This window comes from Tamandua tetradactyla, chromosome 13 (assembly GCF_023851605.1).
Source record: "Tamandua tetradactyla isolate mTamTet1 chromosome 13, mTamTet1.pri, whole genome shotgun sequence".
In the NCBI taxonomy this organism is placed as follows: Eukaryota; Metazoa; Chordata; class Mammalia; order Pilosa; family Myrmecophagidae; genus Tamandua; species Tamandua tetradactyla.
In genome coordinates, this window is record NC_135339.1 from 73,757,220 (window position 1) to 73,784,884 (window position 27,665).

Here is a 27,665-nt window from a genome sequence, read left to right on the forward strand (position 1 = left end):
TGGCTGTGCAGGGAAGCCTATGACTGAGTGTAAGGCTGGGGGTTCATTATCAGTAAGCCTGTGTTGCTGCATTTCTAAGCCATAGCTTCTAACCCCGCTTCATAGGCAATAAAGCTGGTAGTTTCCTCCCCAGCTATCTACCTTTGTTGTCTCCAAATTGGTTTCAAATTCTGAAAGGGAAAAGGAGTCCCTAAAACCTCCGAATAAAGATCCATTTTTTGGATCAAATTAGGAAGCAAATGCTGCTAGTCCAAAGATCATTTTTCTCAGGGTTTGAAAGAATGCATTGTCAGCAATGCCTGAGTATAAGGGAGATGATTGTTATTGGAATGGGAACATGGGAGAGAGAATTTTGAAATGCCAAATAATAAAAGACTTTCTTCCAACTCCTGACTCTTTACTTATCTAAACATATCCCATTTTTAGGAAAGCAGCGTGTTACAAGTTTTAAAACCTGACCTGGCCCAACACAGGTCTTCATCTGTGTAATGTGAAAAGATGATCTACTTCCTAGGGTTGTAACTTGGTAGATCTGTGTATATAGGCTTTAGGGGCATATACATAAACTTTGGCTGATAGCAAACACCTGCGGCATTGGTAACTGGCCTTTTGAATTCACTATCGTTCATTTCCCAGATTGGTAGACTTGTACCCCTGGTGATGCCTGTGGTCCTTGAAACACATATTTAGCCTTCTCACTGAAGCACATCTACCTTCTATGGGGATACATAAGGTCTCACAAGCACACACCCAGGATATAAGCTCTGTGTTCTTAAACTCTAGCAGAACTTCAGACCTCCTTAGAAAATGCTCCTCAATAGAACATGGTTTCTCAACTAAAATGCATTACCTGATAAACGACCTGTAGGTCTGGGTGGCTCATTTTTCATTCATTTACCAAGTATTTATTGAGTGCCTACTATGCACCAGGTGCTATGCTAGGTGCTTATAATAAAATGCAGAAATAGCCATAAATTCTTCCCCCACTTTGCATTGTGACTCAGGTTTCTCCCATCAAGAGTCAGAGTCTATTTTTTTCACCCTTTTACTCTGGGCTTAAACATGTGACCTGCTATGGCCAATTGAGATACCACTGGGGATGCAATCAGGGCCTTAGAAAGTGCTTGATCTTTGGGGTTTTCTCTAATTGCTCTTGGGAAGACTGTGACCATTATCATGTGAGGGAGCCAGACTAGCCTACTGGACAATGGATACATGAATACCCAGTTTTCTCTATTCCCTTGCTGATAGTCAGCTAACCACCAGATATGTGAGTGGGCCATAGGGCACCAGCTGATTGCACATGCATGGGCGAACCCACCTAATCACAGTAAGTGGAGGTATACTGACTCACCAGGGTCCCTTCCAAACTGTTGATCCATAGAACTATAAGCAAATAAATAAGTGGTTTCTGTTCTAGTCCACTAAGTTCTGAAAGTGTTTTGTTTTACAAGAGCTAACTAACACAGGATTGGAGATTCATGGGTAATGAAATAGAAAATGTCCCTGCTATCATTGAATATTCATTGTTTTTGGAGCAGAACAATAAAAAAGGAACAAATAGATAAGAAAGAAACTATCAGAAATATATATATATATATCAGATATATAAGACAGAAAATTAAAAGGGGACAATGTGATAACAAGTGCCTCGAGAAGTGCTTAAGATTGGGTGACCAGGGAAGATCCTTCTGAACAGTAATATGAGGGATATTCAGACTGATATCTGATAGGCAAAAAGAAGCCAGCCAGAACCAGACAAAAATTTCTCCTGATTGTTTTTGTTCATGAGCAATTATGTTGGTAGGGACCTTAGATTTCTGCCATAAGTTGTTAAACAGCTTCTAGGTGAATATAAGGCAATGGTTTTCAAGACAACTTTCTGCCAAACTTCAGAATTTTCAAATCTGAAGATAAATGGTGTTATCACTCTACTGGGACAAAGGTTTGGGAAAGGGATAGGTAGGATAAAATTCTCATGCATCACAATGAGCATCTTACAAGATATTTGTTCAAAGTCTGTGTATTTTGCACAAAATTTTCCACCTTATAATTTGTCCTAGCTATAGAACAAACTCCAACAGAACATACAAGACCAAAAATCCTTCAAAAAGATAGCAAGATGGATAATTTGGGATACTGTGGGAGCACCCCTTGTTCAGTGTATGTGTTTTTGTTTTTTTTTCAGAAGACTACATTGACAAAGTAGTTTATTTTCTAAAGCTGCAACATGAAGGATTTCAACAAGCTGCACATTAATTCCTATCCCTTCATTCACAATGGCCCAGGTGGTTAAACTGATCTTTTCCCACTGACCTAAGGAAAAAAATTAAAAGGAAGGAAAAATATGCAATGACCTGGGGATGTGTGGGAGGAACATGGAGGAGGCTACCATATACCTCCCTCCCAAGAAAGCAGAGCAGGAAACTGGCTCTCAATAACAAGAATAATATTTATCAAGAGGAATTATGCTAATTTCAGGGTAGAATCCCAAATGTAGTTTGGCTAGTACATAAAACCTTTTATATGCTATTGATAAAAGATAGAACAGTGAAATAGTGTTGGAACATACTTGAAAAGTGACATCAAGTACATGAGTACATGCATACACACACATGCAAAATGAACACTTCTAGGAGAATCAACCATCTGCTTTCTAAGACCTTTACTACAATATAGGGCTAAGTTTGTCATAATGTAAAGGAAGGAACAAAGAAGTGAGGGAAGGAAGGAGAGTGGAAAGGTAGGGTAGGGTAGGGTAAAGAAGTGAAAAAAAAGGGAAGGGAAAGAAACTACCAAATACAGGTTAAAATATTAAGTATGAATTAAAATTAGAGTAGAAAAGAAAGAAACCAGTCAGCCAAAGGTAAGGCTCTACTGGAGATACAACACTATTTCCTGGCTAGAAGATTTTTTTTGATGTCCACACTGAAAGGTCTTTGCTTCTCAGCAAGAGAAGGGTGGATACATGGTTGCTTTTTAATGCTGACCTCACCTTAAAATGATTATGGTTTCCACTAATGCACAAATGCCCAGAATAGTAGACCTAGAGAAGAAAATATTCAAGCCGCACTTTGCCTCTTCATTTGTTTTTTAGGTTATTTTCACCTAAAATTTTTAAAAGCTAAATTTGCCTTAATTTTAAGGGCTGATACCATGTTTGACCCCGATGTGAACTAACTAGAAAGCCTTGCTAAAGCCAATTTTTTTCTTCAAAGCATATCATTGCTCTTAGTATAAGAATATGGACACAAATTAGGAACATACTCCAAATTTAAGAGAAACCTTCAGAATCGCCTAAGGGTTTTGGCTAGGATACATTGTCAGATAGAATTTTTTCTATTAAAAACCTGAGAAAGGACAAACAATTTGTTCCTGCACCTGATTTTGAAGTATCTCAAGAAGGACTCAGGAACAATCAGAAAGCAACTGCAGTTGTTAAGATCAGTGCGGAGAAGTGAGGCGAGCTGTACCAGGTCAGCAGCAGCTGAGTGTGGGAGCCCTCATCATATCCAGGCCTCTTGCCTTGAGCGTAAACTCTTTCCATTAAGTGCTCCCTTCCCCCAAACCCCGCCCTCTACCCCCACCGCTGTGAGATGGAGAGCTCTCTAAATCCTGGGCCTGGGGAAGGGAAAGCTGAAGTGTGACTACCTCAAGTAAAAATACATATATAAAAAACACAGTCATGAGAGTGCTTTTTCAAGTGGAGATAATGCCACACATTAAAACAGCCCTCTAATTCTCATACCATCTGTCATGGTCAGGTTCATGTGTCAACTTGGCCAAGTGGTGTTTGCTGGTTGGGCAAGTGCTAGCCTGTGTGTTGCGATGAGGACATTTCATGGAATTAAATCATGATCATGTCAGCTACATCCACAGCTGATTCCATTTGTAATCAGCCAAAGGGGAGTGTCTTCTGCAATGAGTAATGCTTAGTCTGATCACTGGAAGCCTTTTAAGGAGGATTCAGAAGAGAAAGGCTCTCTTCCTGCTTTGGCCAGCAAGCCTCTCCTGTGGAGTTTGTCCAGACCCTCCATCAGAATCACTGCTTTCACAGCCTGCCCTGCAGATTTTGGACTCTGCATTCCCACAGTCACATGAGACACTTTTATAAATTTTATATTTGCAAGTGTTCCCTGTTGATTCTGTTTCTCTAGAGAACCCTAACTAATATACCATCTGAAAATCATGCTTGCTTGGGACTGATTTTTGGGGACTGGCAAAGACCACATTTGCCATTAGGCTTCTATAATCATGATCAACAGGCTCATTCTGCCCTTGCAGTAGAAGTTCTGGCCCAGATGGATGCCCTCAGTGAGCAGCACCCAGGCCACCCCTGTGTGAGGAGCATTGGCAGTGTGCTAGTGAGCCTTCACAGACACGTGTCTCCTACCACATCCACCCTTCTTCCCTTCTGCTGGAGTCTCAGAAGTTGCACATATAAAGACATGGAGTGGAATCGGCAGAAGGGACTCAACCTCAATAAGGAAGACACGTCTACCAAGCAATTGGCAGCTGATCATCACACCAGCTTCAAAAGGTACCGAGAAAGTCCTCTTCCCCCCAGTGACACAGGGTAGGTGCTCAGTGTTCTGTGTTGACTGAAGAGAAGAAACAGATGGCTAGCTGGAGGAGTTAGGGCTTAGAAAGAAAATAACCAAGAAGGTGCTGATAATGCTCATTTGCAGGCAGGAATGAGAAATGTTCCAGGCATTTAACCTCCACAAGGCTCATTTTCTCAATTGCAAAATGGGAATATTAATAATCATTTCATACAGAATTTTTTTTTGGAGGGGTAAGGACTTAATGAGATAATGGATATGAAATCCTCACTTATCATCAGCACTTAATAGACATTATTTCCAATTCACCAATGAAAAACCAAGGCTCAGAAAGTTGAATTAAGTTCTCCTGGGTCACACAGCTAACAGGTAGCGGTGTCAGAACAGGAACCCAGTTCTTCTGACCCTGGGTCCAGGACAGGTTTCACTGAACTTCATTCCCTCCCTCTAGCTGAAAACAGGAAATATCAGAAATCACAGGAGTTCTTGTTTTCTTTGGTGACTGAGCACAGGGATGTAGCCATTTTTTATGGCCCCTAGCTCTTAGGGAACTAATCTATACAAATTCTCTCACGTGAGTAGGGCTTTGCTGCTGCTTCTTTGCCTTCCTGCCTGCAAATGAGCATATTAGCACCTCCCTGGTTATTTTATTTCCAAGCCCTAACTTTTCCAGCTTTATGAATCTTCCCACTTCTACAACCATTGAATATCTACATTCCTCAAGATGTAATTCTAGAGCTTCTTCTCCCACTCTACATTCTTTCCCTAGGTAATCTTTTTCATGTATATGATTTTAAGGATATTCTCTATCCCACTGACTCACAAATTTATATATCTGATTTGGACTTCTCTTCCAAACTGGATATCCATATATCTGACTGCCTACTTGATATCTTTATTTCTAACTCAATGGTGCTTCAGATTCAAACATGGTCCAAAATTGAACATAGTTTCCATTTCCCAGACCTGACCCTCTTCTTGTGCATTCTAAACCATTGAAAGCAGGCAAGAAACTAGAAGTAATTCTTTATCTTTCCCCATATCAGTCCATTATCAAATCCTATTTTATTTATTTTCCAATGTCTCCATTCTCTCTCCATTCTCAATGTTCTAGTCCAAGCTATGTTGCCAAAAATCTTTAATAGCCTCTTAATTGGTTTCTCCATTCCCTTCTTGCCCTGCTTCTAATTGATTAGCCACATCTTTTCAGTTAATAACTCTGGTTGCACTAAGTCTCCAATTCCTCCCTTAATACTTAAATGCTTCAATAGGATAAAATGGTAAATATGACCAAGAAGATTCCATATGATCTTGCCCAACACTGCAGCCTCAATATGTCACCTTTCTGAATGGTCTCTGCATTCTGACCTCACTGGTGTTCCGTTCTATTCCCTTTGTCTGGGGTGCTCTGCCCTACCTCTTCCTGCACCCACCATACACCTATTTATTCTTTAGACTTCAGGGATATCTTTTCTTTCTTAGGTTATTGAGGTACAGCTGCTAAATGCTCTCATAGTATCATAGCACATATCTCTAGAGCATAGCCCCTTTAATTTAGCATATATTTATGTTATCTGTTAACTCTCTGTCTCCCTTACCCCAGATGTTGGGAGCACATCTGTTCTGCTCACCATTTTTATCTCCATTTCTAGCCCAGGCTTTGGCACACAGTAGAGGTTTAATAAATATTGTCAAATGAAGGAAAAACAAGGGAACATAGTGAGAAACTCTGTGACTCTTAAAGTATCAGAGCAGAGAAGTCCAAAGCACCTTCCTTGGGTTACTGGAGGCATGGTGACACAATCTAATTCCCGAGGTTCAAGGCTAGAGGGTACAACCATCTGCAGGGAGAAGTGGATCAAAAAGATAGTACTATCCTTGTTCCCAAAGACCAGAATATCCTCAGATGACACAAGCCTGGATGATGACTGAGCATCTGAAGAAGGGAAAGGAAGTGTTTAGAAGGGAATAGAAGGCAAACTGGCACAGCACAGGGAAAATGCAAAGGAGCAGCAGACAGCCAGCAGAACACCGGTGTATGGGAATCTCTTCCTAGAGGCTTTTCCCATGATTGATTCTCTTCCCTTCAAGTGTTTAATGTAACACCCTGGTCGTGTTTCTACTAGTTTGAGTATCCCCAGTTTAGTTCCCTGCAGTATCTGAGTCACTATATATTTATATTTGGTTATTTTCATTTTGATACAAATTTCCTCCTTTTTCTTAAAGAAGACAGGAGATAACCAAAAATGGCAGAGACACTTTTTTTCTTCTTTGCTCGAGGGGCAAACAAGAAGCAACACATTGTCTTGTGCTACACAAGTCACAGGATTTGCTTCTAGCACAATAATTCTTGGGGTGACGGGGATATCGACTGGAACATCAAACATTTGCTGAGACTGGAAAAAACTCACAAAGAGAAGCCAGAAAGCATGATGGTTCTGAGTCACACTGCCCGAGTCTCATCCCAACTCCCTTGACTCTTACTTGTTATATGGCCTGGGACATATGACATAACTCCTCTGTGGTTCTATTTCCTCATATGTAAAATGGAGATGATAATACTATTCTTATCACATAGGGTTATTGTGAGGCTGATGTGAGATTATGCACAAAACACTCAATAAATGTTAGCTATTAATATTCCAAGACATTTTATATAAAATGAATATTGAGAAAGATGTTACTCCTTAATATCTTTGGAGAGATTAAATATCAACAGTTATTGGATATATCCTTTAGTAATTTCATGGTTTCCAAGGACAGGCTGGGAAGATCAACATCCATTTCTATCTGATGTTTTAAGCTATACTTCTTAAATCAAGGATATTTATTGCCATGCCCAGGGGATAAATGGCAGTATGGCTGGGACAAATGATGGTCAGATCTTCCTGCAGCATCATTAGTTCATGATATTTAATTTAAGACATGTTTTTTAAAAAAAATATTTAAACAAACATGAATAAGAGAGGAGAATGTAAAATGCCCAATGTTTTAAGAGCAAAGCTTCAAAGAAATTTAAAGGTAATTGGGGAATCTTAGGTTGTCCCACATTTTCAGGGGTACAAGCTCATTCTCCTTCACTTTTGAGAATATTTGGTGGCACAATTTTGTAGCACTGACTTAAAGAATAGAAAGAAGGTCAAAATGAGAAAGCCCATTTTTGAGAGAGAAATGTAAGATATCCTATCCTTTCAAAAATTGCTTTTCTTGTGATGTCTTAATTTGGATTCTTCCAAAGAAGTTGAGAAAGAACAAGAGAAAAAAAAAAACACTGAAGAAAAATAATCAATGGCTTTAAATTATTCAAATAACCAGGGTTTAATGCTCCTGGATATATTCACAGCAAATATTAAAAGAAAAAATGAGTTTGGCTATGAATCAGCAAATATAAATGAAGAACACAGGACTTTCTCTCTGGCTCTGTGACACTCTGGCTCTGGAAATGTGAAGCTTCTTTAGATGAGACACATTCAAGACAAAGATGTCTGGGGAAAACACTGACCAGGGAGAGAAGACCCAGTTTTACCTACAGATGAAAGCCCTGATACCTAGAGGGTGTGGGCAAATTGTTTAACTTCTCTTGGTTGCCTCATCGGTAAATTAAGGAATAAACTCAATGTGTCTGAATCTCAGGATTAGAAAGGATCTCAGGGGCTATTTAGCTCAATCCTCCTTGATACAGTGGCTCTTTGCTTGAACATTTCCAGAGATGGGAGTTCATGCATGGGCTCTGAATGTGATCGTTGAGTGGCTCTCAGAGCTAGGAGTTAGGAGACCTGAGTTCAGGCTCATAACAAAGTGATTCAGTATCCCAGAATGGAATCCTTTACCCTCCTGAGTTTCATGTTTCTCTTCCATAAAACAAGAAGGATGGACTAGATTATTCTTGACAGAGCATATATGAAACCTCCGCTCTTTGAAAACCTAATATTTAAAGAGAATTCCTTTCTTTTCTTCAGTTGCAGTCTCTTCTTTTAGGACTGTCAGACAATATAACTGCTGTGTTACTCTGCCACCTGCCTTAAATGGGGAAATAGTTAAGAAGTGCTTTTCTGGAAACAAGGATCTGAAGCCTAAGCCTTGAAAGAAAGGTATAAAAAGGAAGGACTGAGGAAGGTAAACAAAGATAGAATGGACTCTGTACTTGCTGGAAGGCAAGTAGCAAGTTAGGACTTGAACATTTGAGGACAAAGTCAATTCAATGTCTAGAATGGGGAAGAGGAACTAGGAAGCATCTAAGAGACTTACACCAGGAGTGTTCTAGTCTGCTAGCTATTGGAATGCAATATACCAGCAACAGAATGGCTTTTAAAAAGGGGAATTTAATAAGTTGCTAGTTTACAGTTCTAAGGCCGAGAAATCTCCAATCAAAGGCATCCATCCAGGGAAAGAAGGCCGATGAAGTTCAGGGTTTCTCTCTCAAGTGAGAAGGCACATGGTGAATGCCGTCAGGGCTTCTCTCTCAGTTGGAAGGGCACACGGCAAATACGGCATCATCTGCTAGCTTTCTCTCCTGGCTTCTGGTTTCATGAAGTTCTCCGGGAGGCGTTTTCCTTCCTCCTCTCCAACGGTCGCTGGCTCGTGGACTCTCTGCTTCGTGATGCTACATCATTTTCTGCTCTCTCCGAATCTCATTCTTCAAAATGTTTCCTCTTTTTAGGACTTCGGAAACTAATCAAGACCCACTAAATCAAGACTCATTTCCTCAATGTTGTGGACTCAGATGCTTTGCCCTTGCTTTGCTTCCACATACCATTCAGACTAAATTAAAAGCAACAAACTAGAAAGCTGAAATCCATACTTGAGATTCCCCAAATAGATTATGATGATGCCTTGGGTGGGGATCACTGCTACTTGGGGTCTGATCTCAATGATTCCTCCCTTCTCTGGGAGTTTGTACTTCAAACACACATCAGTCTCCAGGGAACACATAAGGCAGTCCTGTTCTTACTCTCCAGCCTCCAATCATGATTCCTTTCTTCCTCTGGGCCTCTCTGCACATTCACCTGCCCCTTTAAACACACAGGAAAAGGAAGATGAGGTTGCATAATGAGAGAATGGACTCTTGCTTTGGACTGTGATTGTAGAGTGGCTTCTCCAGCTGTCAGGGGCTGCTACTGGGACTGAAAGTCATTCAGAGTCAGATGGGAGGAGAGAATGAGCAGGAACCAGGGCTCCCTTGGGAAACACAGCCTTTCAGTGTTTAATACGGTGGAGACTAGTTTGCTCACAGGTACAATTTGTCTGACTGTCATCAGTATCCTACAGCTGGCAAGGATTTGGCAGGATTGCCACTAATCAAGCTGGATTTTCCAAGGGTATTGTAGAATGATTGCATTAATGGCCCCCACAGTTTCTTTGTATCATGCTTTTAGGAGTACCCTCCCAAACTGATGATCAGTTTGGCCGTATGACTTGCTTTAACCAATGAGACAATAGCAAACACCACAAGCAGAAATTTGTAAAAGTGCTTGCATATTTTTGCTTTCTTTCTTGCATTTCTACAATTGCTATGAGAACACACCTGGGCCAACTTGCTGGAGAGATGTAAGAGACTCCTGGAGAGAGGCCTATGCCTCCCAGCCATCCCTGCTGAGGCTGTCCTAGATCAGTCACAGGCAACCAAGCCCAGACATGTGAGGAGGTCTAGCTGAGACCATTGCAACCAGCTGATCCCAGCCTAAATCACTGTCCCATAGATTTGTCTTGTCTTCCCATAACTAATTTCACATTCAGGACCAAGTTTTTTCTTGGAGTGGTTTGTTACATACCATTGTGGCAATAGATCACTAGTATAGGTGTATTTCTTCTCTTGCTCTTGATAAGTGGGAAGTAAAACAGATTCTTTGAGTTGACCAACACTGAAATAAGATGCTCTGGCAAACACCATCAGGAGACAGCACCTAAAAAGCTGCTCCCTACCCCCCTTCCTTGAGTCTTTATAAAGGCAGACTCTTGGAATCTTTCTTGCATTTGTTTTGCCCCATCACAAACACAAAAGCCACATGCACAAAAACCATACCATAAGGTCAGCCATGAGGAGTGACTATGTCCCTTGTGTGCTTGGTGTCTTGTCTTGAGCTCCTCAAATGGTGATATCTTCGATCAGGTTGCCAGCTGAATTACACAAAGTCCTGGAGCCTGTCAACAGGAGCCATTTAGCCCTCAACATTAAAAATGTAATGATGATAACCTCTTTAGAAAGATGGGCTTTCCTGTTGACATGACTTCCAGACTCAACTAGAAACAGGGAGCCCCCAAAGATAGTATGTTTCTACAGAAAGTTAAGGTACATACAAGTGGCCCAAGTCTGATTTCATATATTCATATATTTTCTTTTTATTCACCACTTTACATGGTCATTGGCATCTCAAATCAGCTTATCACTAGTCCTAGAAGTAGAGAAAATTATTTAAATAGACTCTAAACTCTCTTGCTAAAGGCAAACTCTGTGGTTCTATGTCCTTCAGAGGAGACTTCCAAGATATATTTCACTTTGGTATTTGCCCAGCATTCTCTGGGCTTCCTGGGTTTGGAAGCCAAGGAAATCTGGCATTAAAATATGTCTTCTGACACCCTGCATGGAGCTTCCTGGCTGCTCAGCTATTCACTTCCTCCAGCTCCATCTACCTCAGCCATCTGTCTTTTAAGCTGTGGGGCCAAACTTTGCTCTCTGAGTTCTAGAGCCGCAGAATCCCCTTTGAAAGAAAATCCTAAGCAAGGTAAAGCCCGAGTCAATAGCCCTTTAAAATGGTAGATGATACAATGATCTCATTGTCCACCACTCAGTCTGCATCACCTTAAATGTGATTAAAGCTGGATACAAGGTCAGTGTGAGTCTGGCAGCCTCGCTGACCAGGGACAGAAGGGCTGAGTTACCTCTAAATGTCCTTCATCAGGAACAGAATTGATCTCAAGTAGGAGGAAGGTCTGGGTTTGTGGAGAAGGGAATTTGGGAGCAGGAAATCAGGAATACTAAGGAATGATTACACAGAAAAAAATCTAAAAGGAAGAGTCTGATCAAGAGTCTTTGATGCCGCAAGAATGGAGAAAGGTTTTCCCAGAATGAGATAACGGGGGCACTCCCCAAGGGCATAGCTCCTTGGGATTTAGTTCATTCTCTTGGCATTAGTCTCAGAAGTTAGGGATGTATCCAAAATATTTTGTCCATGTTATCTTTTTTGTTGCACCGTCATTGGTAATGACCGAGATCATGGAACTTTTGTTTATTACTTAGTGAAAGGACAAGGCATTTAAGTATGCTGCCTCCCAAGGTGCACTTGTTTTTAACATGTCTTCTGTGAAGGCTGTCACCTTTTACCCGAAAAAACTCATGTAAAGGATGGTGGGGAAACTGAGCTGTCTCTTGGAAGGTTCTTCTGTTTTGCACACTTAGATAAATTGTGTGACCCAGGGTAAGGCACTTTCCCTTGGAAATGTCTTTCTTCACCTGTAATTTAAGAAGGCTGTACCTGCTTTAAGTCCTTTCCTCCCCAGATGGCCCATGGTTCTTATTCAAATTTTGTTATTATTATAAAAGGGATTTTGCAGAGAACAATCCAAACCAGCCGAATGCTGGTCTCTGGACTCAGGCCACTCCTATGAGATGTGCTGGCACCTGAGTTCAAAAGGGTAAGACAGGAAAGTTACTCCAGGATTAGTAACTCGGAAAGAATACTGGGTTGGAGGGGATCTAATAAATCCAGCTGCCTTCCAAGCAAATGAAGAGGTTCATTTTATTCATTTTACTTTATTAGGCAAGCATCAACAACACAAAATGCTAACTGGGGGCTTCAAATGAAAACTACCTCCTTCCTTTCTGTGAATTGATAACTGCCTAAGCGGAAAAAAAAAATGACTGAATAGAACTATTTATCTGCTAACTTGTTAATGATGTGAGAAGTACAGGTCTTAAACCATTTAACCCAAAAGCAAAGCTTAGTTAAAAAAAAAAAAAAAAAGCAGCAATTTATCCAGGGTAAACATTAACAGTGATTCTTATTATGGTGATTTGGTGTGATCAAATGCTATTGTCTGGGGTCAGCTAGCAGGCAAGAAACCATTCAACAGAATTACAAAACTAATCTTTACTAGATTTGTAACAAACAAAGGATGAAACATTCATGCAAGGAGTCAAGATCCTTCCCGGACTTTAAACCACAGTCTCCCTTCTCAACCTGCTGAGGAAATTCAATACACATAAACTAGTCAGCAAACAGACCAGAGACTCTGAAATTGATTAAATCTACAGTGTGTTTCTTATGCTCCTTGTGACTCAGCAGCCAGGGCCAAGTAGGGAAAGGGAGAAGGGGGAAGAAAATAAAAAAACAAAACCATTTGGTATGCCAGGCGGATATGCTGGTTTCTAATTCTTGGTCTCTGTGGATTGCAATAAACCATGATGGGCCAACTTTTTTGCACCTAAGATCTGAACTTGGCATCAAAGGGTAATGCAAACTGTGGGCTTTCTGGACTTAAGGAAAAACCCAAAACAAATATAGCTGAAACTTACCTGGAAATGAAAGTGTCCTGAGTCATACTCCCCAGGGAGAAGCTGACATAGTATGTGAATACTTTTTATTTTTTGAATTAAGACCCAAACAACAGATCTGTATCCCTGTTGATTGATTGAGCCATAGAAAAATCAAACATACACACACAAACATCCTCATAGCCACACAGACAAAGCCACTTGGATGTTTTCACAAATTTAACTAGTGGTTTTAATAAACTGACTTACAACAAATTGAATCAGTTGGGAAGTTCAATCTACAATGCTCAAATTGTTGTATGAGCAGAAATAGACCAGCCCTGGGGACATTATCAGCTCCAAGGGCTTAGGAAACCTCCTCAAAAAGAAAGACCCTCTCTTCACAAGCTGGTTTTTGTTGGGTGGTGCTAAGTGTCTTTGTTGTCTGAATTTACCAAGTTAAGCCATTTCCAGCATCCTTCCATGTTCCCTTTCTTCACCCATACCTCTCCCCCTGCCTGTACCATCCTTTCAATTTCTCCCCTTTCCTCTGAACATGTGGTTTCCTTGCTGCTTCTTAACTGGAGAACATCTCAACAGTAGCCCTTGCCTGTTCTTCCTCCTCTCCCACATTCCCTCACACCATATTCCCAACATATCCCATCCAAGATAGCTTTTCAAATGCAATCTGTTTCATGAAAACATAGAAAATCATTTTCTCTAGGGTAGTACGATCTTAGGTAATTATTTTAACTTTAGACTTTTTTGCATTATTTATCTTATAATAGCATGCAATATTTTTTACAATAAAATTAGAATTTCATTTTGAAAAGAGGAAGCAAAGGCAATATGCACACAATTGTGTATAATGATTTCAATCATTGTAAAAATTACCTGTTCACCAGTAAGAATCAGGAGGAAGAATAAACTTGAAAAATTCCATGTCCAGTTAAGCTTTATGTTTGTTGTTTCCTTTCTGATTATAAAAGTGCTTAATAGTCAAAAGAAAATAAAACTTTCACACAAAAGGCCATCAGAGCCTGCTAAAATGCAATATACCAGAAATGGAGTGGCTTTTTAAAAAGGGGAATTTAATAAGTTACAAGTTTACAGATCTAAGGCCATGAAAATGTCCCAGTTAAAGCAAGTCTATAGAAATGTCCAATCTAAGGCATCCAGGGAATGATACCTTGATTCAAGAAGGCTGATGAAGTTCAAGGTTTCTCTCTCAAGTAGAAAGGCACATGGAGAACATGGTCAGGGTTTCTCTCTCACCTAGAAAGGCACATGGTGAACACGGCATCGTCTGCTAGCTTCTTCTCCAGGCTGCTTGTTTCATGGAGCTCCCCACACATGAGTGTTCTCCTGCTTCACCTCCAAAGGTCACTGGCTGGTGGACTCTGGTTCTGTGGCGTTTTGAAGCTTTCTCCAAAATACTTTTTCTTTTATAGGATTCCAGTAAACTAATCAAGACCCACATAGAATGGGTGGAGAGACATCTCCATCTAATCAAATTTAATACCACAATTGATTGAGTCACATCGCCGTGGAGATAACCTAATCAAATTTCCAACCTATAGTGCTGAATAGGGATTAGAAGTGGTTGCTCCCACAAGATTGATTAGGATTAAAACATAAGTTTTCTAGGGTAATACATCTTTTCAAACCAGCCCAGGGCCCTAGTCAAGAAGAGAGAAAAAGGGCCCCACTGCCAAAGATGTAGACTCAGCATGGGGTTCAGCAGGGGTGGGGAACCTCACTCTCTTTCAGGGCATTCTTCCTAAAGGTTTCTCCTGGCACAGAATATGATTTCTGTCAAAACTGTGACCCTGACTATTAAATCGAGTAATTAGATTTTCTGTACTGCCGAAAGCATGATCACAGCACAGCTTTGCCAGTCATTGGGGTGCTCTTCAAGCCTGGGTTATCTTTCATCTTTGGGAATCTTACAAAGTGATATTAATCCTCCTTTTGGGACAGAGATGTACTAGATAGAACCTACACTGATAATTTTAGAAATGCCAAGCTTTTTGAAAAGAGGTTCCCCTCCACCCCTAGCAGGCATATACCTAAATCTTCATTAAAATGAGAAAAAGAATTTTGAAACTTGACCAGATGTTTAGAAGATATAAACAGTTGCTTCTGAAAAAATGCTTTTAATTTGAATTATTACTAGCTTATAGCACATTCATAAGGGGATGGAAGAGAGGGAGAAAGAAAGGGAAAAATGAAAGCAATGCAAGAAAGGGAAAGAAGGAAAGGGAAGGCAATGGAAAGACAAAGCAAAAGTTCTTCTCACACTTACAAAGCCCCTCAATGAGTTTTATAAAGCAATCTTATCCTTGATATATCTTCCTTCTTATTTGGATTATATAGGCCTATTGAGTAGTTGTAATGTACAAATTAATCCAAGATAAAGACATAAAGTTAAATATGTAATTTACGGTGAGACTTGGGTATTGGGATTCTGCTCTAAGCTGTGACCAAGATCCTTGGATGTGCCTGCAAATACTAGGAGACCAGAGAGGGCAAGAGAGAGCCAATCCAAGTTTCATAGACTTTGCTCAGAATAAGTCCTTCTGAATGCTTGTACTAGTAGCTTTGACCATTTGGGGCATAAAAATGAAAAACATGAATGATCCAATGATGTTAGATCTTGGGGAGGGGGGATTTAATACTGGCACACGAGATGTGCCATCACAATTTCATTCTCCACAAGGGAGATATTTCAAATTGAAGTTGAGATATTACTCTTTCAAGAAAAAGAGATTTCAAGAAAAAGACATGTGCATTTACTCTAACTCTGCAGCAGTCACTGAAGTCAGTAGATACTTCCCCTCAGAGGACTTAGAAGTCTCAACAGAGCAGAGAGATTTAGAGTCACCAGTGTCTTACAAACATCGCAAGAGAGGCCATTCCCAGGGTGAGAAGTGGAACATCTTTCATTAAGCATGTTGTAGGGCAGAAAAACCTTAGCAGTGCTACTAAAAAGGCCATACTTAAACTTTGGTCAAGCTAATAGTATGAGTAGATTAATTAAATTGATCAAACAACAACAGCTTTTATCCCCAAACCAAGAAGCTGTTCCTTCTGTTTTACCAAAGTTGATGAATGGCACCATAATCCAGGAGGCTAGAAATAATTTTGACAGCTATCACAATTGAGATACAAAACAGTTCCATCACCCCAAGAAAACACCCTTGTGCCATCCCCTTATAGTCATACCTTGCCCCACCTCCAAACCCTGGCAACCACTAATCTATATCACTACAATTTTGTCTTTTGGTAAAAGTCATATAAATGAAATCCTATAGCAGATGACCATTTGACACTGGCTTCTTTCACTCAGTATAATGATTTAGAGTCATCAAAATTCCTGCATTTATCAATAGTTCATTCCATTTTATTGCTGAGTAGTATGGATGTTCCACAATACTCTTATCCATTTACCCATTCAAAGGACATTTAGGTTGTTTCCAGTTTGGGGCAATTATGAACAGAACTTATATGGACATTTGTATTCTCGTTTTTGTATGAACATAACTTTTCATTTTTTTTTACTGTAAATACCAAGAAGTAGGATTGCTGGGTCATTTAGTAAGAGTGTATTTAACTTTATAATAAACAGCCAGACTGTTTTCCAGAGTAGCTGTACCATGTTGCATTCTAAGCAATATCTGAGCAGCAATGTTCAATAGTTTGCCATCCTTGTCAGCATTTGGTCTTTTATTTTTTAAATTTTAACCATTCAAGTAGGTGTATATTGGTATCACAATGATGATTGTGATTTACATTTCCCTATTGTCTAATAATGTTGAATATCTTTTGATGTGCTTATTTGCCATCCATATATCTTCATTTGTGAAATATCTGTTCAAGTGTTTCACCCATTTTTAAATTGAACTGTTGTTTTCTTACTGTTGATAAGTTGAAAGATTTTTATATATTCTGGATATATATATCCTTTGTTGGATATGTGATATGCAAATATTTTCTCACAGACTGTAGTTTGTCATTTCATTCTCTTAACAGTGTGTTTTGCAGAGCCAAAGTTTTAAATTTTCATGAGGCATAATTCATCAACTCTTTCCTTAGTACATCTTGATCTTGGTGTTGTGTTAAAGGATTCTTTGCCCAAATCCAGGATGGAGAGAAAATAAATGATAAACTTATTATCATTTCAGCAGTACCTCAAATTCTGATCTTAATTTCTAAATCCACCTGCTACTCTTTACTTTTTAGAGTTCTCATGTAGTTCTTCCATGTGTTCTGTCCAGATTTTATAGTTGCATTGAGTAGAAAAGACAAAGTGGAGTATACTTTATCTTATCTGGAACTGGACATGCTCCTGAGTTTTTGAAAATTTACATCAGAATCTGAAAGGGCCACAGGTACAGAGTAGGGGTTTCTGGTATCAGTTACTCTATATCTTGTTCATACCTGAATGCCCAACTCCTAACACGCACATGCCTGGCCAACAGTAGTCACTCACCAAACATTCGATGAGTAAATGAATGGACGGATGAAAAATAAGTGAATGAATAAATACCATGTTAGAAACTAAGTGAGACTAAAGTGGTATGAGTTAAGCAGAAGAGAGACTGCTGTATATAGGAAACAGAGTGTCATTGATATGCCAAAGAACAATGCCTATTCTCTTTTCTATGGCCACAAAGTGAAAAGACACCAGAAATTTATACCAAAACTCCTTTTATGATAGTTGTAGTTGCTGCATGTGTAACCCCTGAAAATGGAGTCAAAATAACAGTCTTAAATATCTTTCTCCGACTCTCTTCCCATCTACAATTATGTGAACTCCCAGACCTCATGATAAAAATCCTTCCAATTACTTGTGAATTGCTACCACATAGTGGTTACTATTTTCTCTTCTCTCCTGAGGTCATATCTCCTGTTGTTCCCACAACCCTGATGCAAGAATATAAATACGAATTCGATCAGCTCATTCTCTAAAGACATTGCCCGTTCTTCACTCCTGTGTGTCCTAAGGTACTCTCAAGGGCTTTGTAAGTTTCCAAAGGAAAGGCAGTAGTTGCTGCATTTTCTGAGTTAGACAGTGGGATCCATTCATCAACAACCCTAGCTGCCTAAGGGGAAACTGCACTTATGATCAAAGAAGCTCTAGCCAACTTGTGGAAACTTCTTTTACTACAGTCAATTGTGTTTGTTTCCTTGTCATTCTCTGACAGAAAAAAAAATAATTAGAAATGTTGTTATCCCCAAAAGACTTGCTCAATTCTTCCCAATTAATGAGGTAATGAATTCTCTGTACCATGATTTAAAGACAAAGGAAAGAAAGTTCCTTACAGAAAGATGTGAAGGGAAATGCTGAAGATGTGAATATATTCTGAAATGGCACAAACTAAACACCAATGCTAGAAGACATTATGGCATTGAAGAACATAAAAAGCATCTGAGGGTGGGCCATGGTGGCTCAGCAGGCAGAGTTCTTGCCTGCCATGCCTGAGACCCGGGTTCGATTGCTGGTGCCTGCCCATGCAAAAAAAATTAAAAATTAAAAAATAAAAAAAGATCTGAGATTACTCTGCTACTGTGGGTTATAATTTTATATAACCTTTGGGGAGAGAACGGCCTGCATCCAATTATGAAAACATGCATGCCATGCTTCCCCTGTATCTCTGTGGTGCTTTCATTAGCATACAATGGCATTAGCTAGAATTCCACAACTTTATTCTGGGCTGTGGTCTTCAAGGCCAGAGAACTGGCTAGAGGTCTTAAAAAGAAAGAGGAGGGTGGGCCACGGTGGCTCAGCAGGTAAGAGTGCTTGCCTGCCATGCCCGAGGTCCGGGGTTTGATTCCTGGTGCCTGCACATGTTAAAAAAAAAGAAAGAGGAGTTTTAAAGCTAAGCTGGAGTGAATAGTAGACAAGGCTGGAGGTAGCTGCCTGGCTCCTAACATTCTCTCCTTTTCTGAACATGGCTTTAGTACACAGGCAAAAGCCCTGTGGCTAGGTCTGTATTGGGAAGCCCCTGGATAATGATTAAGAGCATAGTGTTTACAATCAGATCCCTAGAATTCAAAATCTGACTCTTCCCCTTACTAGCTTGACCTTGGCAAGTTACTTATCTGGTTATCTCACTTTCCCCTGTGTAAAATGACAATAATAGTAGTACCTCTTTGGAGTTATTCTAAGGATTAAATGAAATATATACCCATAGCACTCAGAGCATTGCCTGGCCTATGGTGAACACCATTTATATGTGTTATTAGCCCTTGCCATGAGAGACTCATGCAGAAGTAGATATGTCACCAGAGGCAACCTGCTCAGTCTTTCTGTTTGGAATTGTAAAGCAGAAACAGATTAGTGTCTTATAACTGAGTCATGCTCACAGTTGGAAGAGAAGGTCCCTGAACTGCTTCTGAAGGACATAGTTCTTACTCTTTCCAGTCTGTCCTGTTCATTCCTTCTTTTCTACGAAATATTCAGTATGCATTTAATAAAGAGAAGCACAGCTTAAAATATGTAGGATATCCCAAAAATGTTGATGGACATTGGTGTCCTAGCTGGTGACATGAGATGGTATCTTGCAGCTTCTCTAAAGAACTCTTGCCCGGCTGTGCCTTGGAGCCCGTGTGTGTGTTGTTCTTTTTCCCCTGCTGTTCCTTGCCCCCTCACACCTACACAATCTCCAGCTCTCAACCTGAGTGCTATGTTCTAGAGGAAGCTTTCTCTGAACTACCTTGTTATATCAGTTTCCTTCCCTGAATCCCCGTGCTAAGTCAGCTGGACTCTGCCAGAGGGGTTTATTCTTCTTCAGTGTACTTATCACAATTTATAATTATATATTTAGAAGATGCTTGGTTAATATTTTTCTGCCCTGAGAACGGAACCTACTTGACTTGCTTATTACTGTATTTTTAGCACTGAGAACTGTACCTGAAACAAAGCCAAGGTTCAAAAGAAATTTGTTGAATAAATAAATGAGTGCACAAATAAATGTCCAACATGGAACCTTACCACAACCCTCTGGTTCCCAGGCACAATGCTTTATTACCCGATCCATGAGCCCAGATGCAAATACATTGATTGTTCTTGTCTCCTTGTGTCCTAGTTAGCAGCTTCCAAACTAGGTTGTGATCCCCTCAGGGACAGGGTCTTCGAAATTACACTTCATTTTGCTACTGTGCCTGGCACATAGCAGGCACTCAACTCAGACTTAAGTGAAAGAAAATTGAATTCTCTTATTCAAGGCTAAAACAACCAGCAGAGTCAATTCATTACACGTTCTGTATGAAAACAAAATGACCTGGTTGTTTCTCTGAATTGTTTGTTCAATTTAGTCAAGGTAATCAATTTGCTGTAATCTTAGAGTGGTTTGAAATCAACCTTTTAAAAACACTTCAAGTCTATCAGTTTTTTGAGTAACAGCCCAGGCCCTAGAGGTAGCTAGGTAGGTGTTATTATGCCCATTTCATATTGAGGACAGATTAGGTTCAGGGAGGTTAAATTTACCTTAAATCATATACCTAGGGAAGAGGGACTTAGGGCACCAACCAGGTCTCTAGTCTTCTTTTGAGCTGATAACTCTCACTCCAAAATCAGGTCCAAAATCAGATATGGTTGTAGATTTTTTATTTCTTTGACAACTCAATATTACTGAGTATGTATGGGAAATGGCGGGGAGGGAGGGAAGCAGGGGAAAAGATGATCCAGATGCTCCTGGAAGGGAATCAAGGGATGAGGAAAACTGAGGGTGGAGGAATTTCAAAAGAAGGGCTTTCAGGGTGGGGTTTGGAGCTACTGAGAAGGGCTGTAAACGGGGAGACTCCACTCCCTGCTGATAATCCTGCCAGCCTCAGAATGAGGCATGTGGGAGCTCTGGGTATAGGGAAGAGGTCTTGGTCACATTCAGTCTGGGCTCAGAGATCATCCAGATAGTTTAAGCATCAAAATTGCCCCAGATCAGCATTTTCCCAATATATTTCATCACATTATAACAATATAACATTTGTTATATTATAATGCATTGTTGATGGATACTGATGGGCCTTTTGAGATATAACACATGCTTAAACTAGACATCAAAAACAATCTCATGAACTGTTATAAGGAATTATGGAAATTACCTTTGATCTATGTGCAAATTTAAAACTTTGTGATTCAACAAAAATGACAAATTAGAGAAATCAAATGCTATTTATTTTATTAAAACACAGCATCTCAAATATATCTGAAATTATAAAACAAGATATATAACAAGGACTATTGATCACCAAATAGATGACACACAACACCTGGTGGCTTTTAAAATCTGACTAGGCATCATGAGTTGACAAAACTAGTCTCTTCTCCCCCAGGAGATTGTATTCAGCCTCCTCGGTTTGCTTCACCAGTCCTTCATAGCTAAAACAGCAGGTTATCGCAGAAGACCACAGGTTTCTACTTCTTTACATAATTTTTTTTAGAAATTCTCTTTAACAAAATTTTTCTTAGATGTGAATTTTGAAAATAAAATTAGAAAATATATTATATATGTGTGTGCATGTGTATATATGATTGTACCTGTGTATATACACTGTGTTAGTTTGAACTAGTTATGCATCCCAGAAAAGCCATGTTTTTTTCCCTAATCCAATCTTGTGGGGTCAGACCTATCATTCAGGATGGAAACCACTGATTAGATTGCTTCCATGGAGACTGACCCACTCAATTGCAGGTGTGACCTTCTGATTAGATGAAGATGTGACTCTGCCCATTCAAGATGAGTCTTGATTTGTTTCCTGGAGTTCTTTAAAAGGGGAAACATTTTGGAGTTGCCCCAGAGCCAATATAGATGCAGGCATCTGGAAATTCAAAAGCCCCAGGAGATGCCAGGAGCTGAGAGAGCTGACAAAAGCTAGGTAGGGATCGGAGCCCAGCAGAGGTTGGTATATGCCTTTCCATGAGATACTAAGCTAAGAGACGAAACCCAGAGTGTCCAGAGCAGCTAAATCAGGACCCACAGATGCCTAGAGAGGAAGTCACTGGAATCAGAAAATGGAAACAACAGAACTGGGAACAAGGACCAGCAGACACCAGCCATGTACGCTCCCACATGACAGACATTTGCCTTTCTTGAATCAAGGTATCTTTCTCCGGATACCTTAGTTTGGACATTTTGATGGCCTTAGAAGTGTAAACTTGCAACTTAATAAATTCCCTTTATAAAAGCCAACCTATTTCTGGTATATTGCATTTCTGTGGCATTAGCAAACCAAAACAGATTTTGGTACCAGAGAAGAAGGGTGCTGAGGTTTGTAAATACCAAACATGTTGGAACAAATTTTTACATGGATAATGGGAAGATCCTGGAATAATTGTGATACACTTGATAGAGAAGTCCTGAATTGCTTTAAAGAGACTATTGGTAGAAATATAGGCTCTAAAGATACTCCTTATAATGCCTTAGACAGAAATGAGGAATGTGTCATTGCAAACTGGAAAGAAGTTGATCCTTCTTTTAAAGTGTCAGAGAATTTGGCAAAATTAAATACTGGTATTAGATTGAAGAGAAAATTTAAAAGTCATGAGTTGGGATATTTAGCAGAAGAGATTTCCAAATTAATGTGGAAAGTGAAGCTTGGTTTCTCCTCTCAGCTTATAGTGAAGTACAACAGGAAAGGGATAAGCTGAGAACTGACTCTTGGGGATAAAAGAAACCAGAAATTGATGGTCTGGAAAATTCTAGCCTTCTAGAAAGTGAAACCCTAGAGAATAGTGACCATGTGAGGATTTAAACAAATGGAACCAGTCAGCCATGACTGGTGCTGGTGGAAAATGTGGACCCCAGAAAAGCCATATCCTTTAATCCTCATTCAGTATTGCTGGGTGGGAGTCTTCAAATTATCCATGGAGATGTGACCCACCCAATTGTGGATGGTAACTTTTGATTAGATGATTTCCATGGAGGTGTGTCTCCAGTCATTCAAGGTGGGATTGCTTACTGGAGCCCTTTAAGAGGGAATCATTTTGGAAAGAGTTACAGACCCCATTTAGCCAGAGACCTTTGGAGTTAAAGAAGGAAAATGCCCCTGGGGGAGCTTCATGAAACAAGAAACTGGGAGAGAAAGCTAGCAGATGCTGCCATATTCGTCATGTGCCTTTCCAACTGAGAGAGAAACCCTGAGCGTCATCAGCCTTCTTGAACCAAGCTATCTTTCCCTGGATGCCTTAGATTGGACGTTTCTATACTCTTGCTTTAGCTGGGACATTTTCACGGCCTTAGAATTGTGGACTTGCAACTTAATAAATTCCCCCTTTTAAAAGCTGTTTTGCTTCTGGCATATAGCATCCTGGAAGCTAGCAAACTAGAACAACAGGATAAACTATGATTGGAGATGGAGTTTTCCAGAAGAGATTTATGGAAAGTCATATTGTCTGATGGTTACGATTCCTGCATACTGCATAGAAAACCAACAAGAGTGTTGCAGGATCTGTATAAATGGAACCACTGCCAGTCTGGACTAAATGGGACAGCTTTTCTGCCAATCTGGACTTAAAGGGACATCATTTGGACAGATTAAAGGAAAAATGACTTCAAAGGCAGAAACACTGAATCTAAAGTCTATAGCCAGGAAACTTCTAGCCAGGAGAATGGACCCACCCATCCATGTGGAAAGGGGGAGTTTGTCCTGGAGGCAGAGAGTAGGCAGAAGTGTATTGTTGCCTCAGGCCTTGGAGACATTGGAGCAATTTCCCTGAGTATTTGAAGGAGTCTTGCAATTGCCCCATTGTTCTAAACAGTGTTGAGCATGTGCTGTGGAGATGGTGATACCCTAATGCTCAGAGATGGTAACACTGAGAGAAAGGTGATCCTCCCAATGTACCCCAATGTTGCAGTCCTCATCCCAGTGTTTGGGGAGAACAGGGCTGCTGCCTAGGACCTTGGAAAGGGTGGGAGTGCTGCTCTCAAAAGCCCTAATGATAAATGACTCTCACACTTTGAAATCTGATGGCATTTGCCCTGCAACTTTCTGGATTTTGGGACTGGTTATAGGAATCTACCTGTGCTAAAAAGGCATAAACACACACACAAATTAATGTAAGACTGGTAAAATCCGAATAAGCTCTGTGGACTGTACTAATATGAATTTTACAGTTTTGATATTATATTATAATTATGCAAGAAGTAATCATTGGAGAAACATGGTGAGGGGTACACAGGAGTTCTCTATATGTTTTTCACCTTCCTGTGAAACTATAATCATTTCAAAATAAATCTTTTTTTAAAAAAAGATTTTTGCTTTTTTTTTTAAGAAAAAGCAAAGAATACTTGAAATCTTATCTATAAATCTTTTATAGAAATCGTATTGTTTTAACATGGGCTTTGTAATTCTGGAACTATTTATGTATAGGGTAGGATAAAATCAATACATTAGTGATATTAGAACTACAATGTTCAATATAAGAGAAAAGAAATACACATACAAAATAAAATAACTAAAACCCTTTTAATGATAATTATGTTAAGTTTGAATATAAAATTCTAATTAAAAAGTCATTCCATAAAAACATATTTCCTGGCTGTTTCTACTGAAAAGGTCTAAAAGCAATGTTACTTAGTAGCACTCAGAATTTAGATTCTAATTACCATTCCTCACTAAAGAAACTAGAGCTCCTTGGAAAATAGCTTAGTCTAGGTCTCAAGTAGAGACAGCATAAGATGACCCTGGTACTACTTGTACCAGAAAGTGCTCAAGTCTAATGGGATCACATCAGAAGGACACAAGAGCTGACCTGAATAGTTCCCACTGGTCAAATTTGCAGTGGTTTAAGCATCAGAAAGATATGATAAAAACAAAGGATTATAATACTTTGAATGCTCTTTTTAAAGCATGTTTGGAGAGAGAGGAGTGAGATGATTTGAGATGAGAGATAATTCTTTTTAGAAGTATGCTATCTAATAAATATAGGAAAGTCATAATTTTTCAACCCCTGGTGCAATAATTGGTTCTAGCAATAATAATCAATGCCTGTTAAACTAGTAATTAGAACATTAGTGGGGAACAGGACATTCACACAGTCACAAAGTGCCACCCCTGGGATCTCTTACTAGTTACAAAGTGGAAACCAACAACAGAGAGATCTGATGGGCATCACCCTAACTAAGTGATTAAGCTCAGCATCACTAACAGGAAGGGAACTGGCCGACCACATGTATGCTGTGATGAGAATCTGTCCAAGGCATAAGCAGAAACCTAAAAGATGGAGAGTTTACATCTGTTGGGGCTGGGGATGGAAAGATAGCATAAAGGAACCGAGTCTAGAATGTTGGGTTGGAAACTGATTGCTGGAGGAGACATTCCAGGAAAGGAGCATAGCAGAAGCAAAAGCACAGCAGCTTGAAACAACCTATTGGATTAAGAGAACTGCAATAATTGAGACTGGCTCCAACAAACAGTAAGAGGGAGGGCTAATGAAAGGTGGGGCTGGGGTTAGGAGATTATTAAGGATCTCAATTACCTGGGTAAGCAGCTGGATCTTATTCAGAAGATAAAGGGCTTTAAGAAGGATGATAACAATGAACAATGGGAGAAAGTGACAATTAAGAGAGCCATAGAGAAGACAGAATCCACTGGATGAGCGACCAATCAGAGACATGGATGATGACAGAAGATATTAGGATGGATTGTAAAATGGTTTCACATTGAGGGCCAATCCTGTGATGGATAGTGGAAGGCATGTGCTAGTTGAAAAGCATCTTAGACATCCAAACAGGAAACAGTGCCAGGGTAACTAGTGATTTCTGTCTCAGTCAAGAAAGGGGAGAAGGTTTGAGTATCATGGTGGATGGTAGTACCATTGACTGAGATTAAACTACCAGAGGAAGAACAGAGTGTCATATACAGAGGAAAAATGTGTTATTTCAACTATGCAGAATTGGAAAGGGTTACCAGTTATTAAGAATTGCTATTACTTAGCATGGTGGATTCAGACAAATTCTAGAGGCGACTTGTGAAATTCTAATGATAACTTAAAGGCTATTTAATATATGGATTATTTACCCAATAGATCTCGAGGGCTCCTTCAACATATGCTCTAAAGAGCATCTTCTGGATTTAGAGCATGGAGTTTTAACCAGAAGAGTCTCATTAGTTTAATAGGATTTAGAAGCCTGGGGATACTGGAATGAAAAAGGCTCTGAACCTACATTTGCATTTAATAATAATTAATAATGAATATGTTTTTCCCCATGGAAGCCAAGAAAAGGCACAAATTTCTGCTACAAAGCCAAGTTTCTTGCTTTGGATCTCAGTACCATGCCAAGGTCAGCACCTCAATTCATCAGTGCCTGAGAGCCTGCCTAGTTTGGGACCCACACTTCGTGACTTATAATTAAAACAACTGCAATTTCTTTTTAAAATTTAATTCCAAATATAATTTCTCATTTGCTTCACAAGAATATGGCATGCACATCAGCCCATCTGTGGGGAAATTAAAGAAAAACTGGGGGATATGTACCACACAGTGCTTATATTAAAATAATCTTTCTTATTTTTCTGGCAACACTTTTTAATAAGTGCCAAATCTTTATTACTTTCTTTGACATTTAGGTCCACATTAATCACATTAGATTCACATGATATTTATTTCTTGAAGTTCTAAAAATCAACATAGGAGCTTCCCCCCAAGCTAATCAATTAGTCTAAATCCACTCTTAGGTTTCTGATTTGTGAGAGCTTTGCTGGCTCAAGAAATACCCTAGAAAGTACTGTCTAACTTTGTGATATCCACACAGGAAAGTGCAGAGATACAGTTCCATCGAGGGAAAGAATCTGCCACACACCCACATAGCTTTCCTACTACCTTGGCTAATGGAATCAGGTCTCCTCCTACAGCAAACTTTCTGACATAGGAAACTACATTTCACTGCTTCTCCATAGCCATAAAGTTGATCTATGTCGTTTGGCTGGCAGCTCTCTGAGCCTTCCTTTTACAGACAGGGGAAAGTCTAATGGGAACAGTGGAGATGCCTGTTGGTTTTCCCAGGGACTTCTCAATAAATATGGGAAGAGCACTTTAGTAAAATGAAGGCTAGAAGGACAGGAGCTACCTAATATGGAGGAAAGCATAGGCCTGGGAACCAGGAGACTTGAGTTATAATCTGAGCTCTGTCAGTGAAACTCAGAGCAAGTCATGTCCCATCTTCTTGGTCTCGGTTTCCAACCTATAATGATGGACTCAGATAAATGGTGTCTGAGGTTCTGCCAATTCTCAAATTGATGAGTGGTATCAATAAATACCTTCTATCCAGGAATTCATTCCTAGCATGGAATTTGGAAGATATGGTAGTTACAACATTAAGCTTGGCTGAAAGAAGAAGAGATAGTCAGGGACTGTACTGCACCAATGTCATACCCATATTTAGGGTTGCAACCTACAATTCTGTCACTATTGTAGCAGAAGGAGTGAGGCATCAGAGATTTTTTTATGTTATACTTCTTAAGGAAGAGAGGCAGGCAAGAAGGAAAGTCAATGCAGCAAGACAGGGACATTTTGTGTTTTAATTCACAATCTGGGACCTCCAATATCCAGTGTGGAAATTTTATTCACTCCCAGCGCAAAAAATAGATACTGATTTAATGGCCATATAAGTACTGTATCACATTTATCC

The 27,665-nt window shown here is 39.7% G+C and overlaps 1 long non-coding RNA gene across 10 annotated transcripts in view; it reads right to left on the reverse strand.

Moving 5' to 3' along the window:
* Window positions 1-27,665, reverse strand: part of LOC143654287 (uncharacterized) — a 397,473-nt gene that overhangs the window by 266,091 nt on the left and 103,717 nt on the right. The gene's annotated exons all lie outside the window — the stretch shown is intronic.